General features: G+C 53.8%; 1 non-coding gene across 1 annotated transcript; it reads left to right on the top strand.

Annotated features, from left to right (window-relative positions):
• The first annotated feature begins 201 nt into the window (after positions 1–201).
• LOC150003102 (U1 spliceosomal RNA) lies at positions 202–364 on the top strand. Its single transcript, XR_016512932.1, has one exon. It is a non-coding gene; the product is annotated as a U1 spliceosomal RNA (small nuclear RNA).
• The last annotated feature ends 1,147 nt before the right edge of the window (positions 365–1,511 follow it).

Here is a 1,511-nt window from a genome sequence, read left to right as displayed (position 1 = left end):
GACAATTGAATATTCACATGCAAAACAATGAAGTTAGGTTCCACTTTACACTAAAAATTACCTCAAAACAGATCATTTAGCAAGAGCTAAACCTCTCTTAAAAAACACAGGAGTAAATCTTTGTGATCTTGGATTATGCAGTGATTTCTTGAATAAGACAGCAAAAGCACAAGGGACAAAAAGAAAAACAGATATATTTGCATAATAACCTGGCAGGGCATAGACCATGATCATGAAAGTGGTTTCCCCAAGGTGAGGCTCACCCATTGCACTCCGGGTGTGCTGACCCTGTGATTTCCCCAAATGTGGGAAACTTGACTGCATAATTTGTGGTAGTGGGGGGCTGCATTCATGCTCTCCCCCTCTTTGCTTCTTCGTATTCGGCTGAAAAAGCCAGAGGAGTGAGAGAACAGTGAACAACCAGGACTGGGAGAAACTGTGTGATCTGAGTCTAAAGGGAAACCTCCTCAGCTGCAACCTCAGACCGAAAGCTCGACATTCCGGGCACGCGCAGCACTTGTGCTAGGGCCCTACAAAACAAAGGGACAGTTTTGGGGCAAGGAGATGGGCTGCGGGGAAAAGCCGCTGTGGAACTCAGGACCAGGGGAGAGCTCCTGAGCAGGAGAGCAGTGCATGCCCCCTGCACTTTGAGCTATCGTGCTAGAATTCCACAGAACAAAGGGCGGGTTTGGGGCTAGGAAAGAAATAGGGTGCACAGGCATGTAAGCAGGGAAGCGAGCGGAGGCTGTGGCTCCAAAGTAGAGACGGTCTTAGGGCGGGGAGAAGGGCCTGCGGGGAAAAGGCTGCTGTGAAGATCCAGACTGGTGGAGAGCTCCTGGGTAGGAGAGCACCGAGTTGACCGACCACACTAGAGTCCTGCAGAACAAAGGGATGGTGCTGGGGTGGGAAGAGAGATAGAGCGCGCAGGCCTATAGACAGGGAAGCCAGCGGAATCTGTAGCTCGGAATAGAGATAGTTTTGGGGCAAGGAGAAGAGCCCAAGTGGGAAAGCCGCTGCAGAGCTCCAGACCAGGGAGAGGTCCTGGGCAGGAGAGCGCCACTGGACCCAGCGCTTTGACTGGTCACGCTAGAGTCCCGAGGAGCAGAAGGATGGTTCTGGGGTGGAGGGAGAGATAGCGCATGCAAGCAAGTAGACAGGGAGGCGACCGGAGTCAGTGGCTCAGGAGTGGAGACAGTTGTGGGGCGGAGAGGAGGGCCTGCGCAGAAAGGCTACTGCGGAGCTCCAGACTGGTGGAGAGCTCCTGGGTAGGAGAGCACCACATTGACCGACCACACTAGAGTCCTACAGAACAAAGGGACAGTGCTGGGACGGGGAGGGAGATAGAGCACACAGGCCTATAGACATGGAAGCCAGCGGAAGCTGTAGCTCAAAATAGAGACAGTTTTGGGGCAAGAAGAGCCCACGCGGGAAAGCCGCTGCAAAGCTCCAGACCAGGGAGAGGTCCTGGGCAGGAGAGCGCCACTGGACCCAGCGCTTTGACCTACTGTGCC

This window comes from Furipterus horrens, unplaced genomic scaffold (genome assembly GCF_987537825.1).
Source record: "Furipterus horrens unplaced genomic scaffold, mFurHor1.1.pri manual_scaffold_8, whole genome shotgun sequence".
In the NCBI taxonomy this organism is placed as follows: domain Eukaryota; kingdom Metazoa; phylum Chordata; class Mammalia; order Chiroptera; family Furipteridae; genus Furipterus; species Furipterus horrens.
The sequence above is the reverse complement of the archived record's forward strand: the minus strand, read 5'-3'. Positions and strand labels throughout refer to the sequence as shown.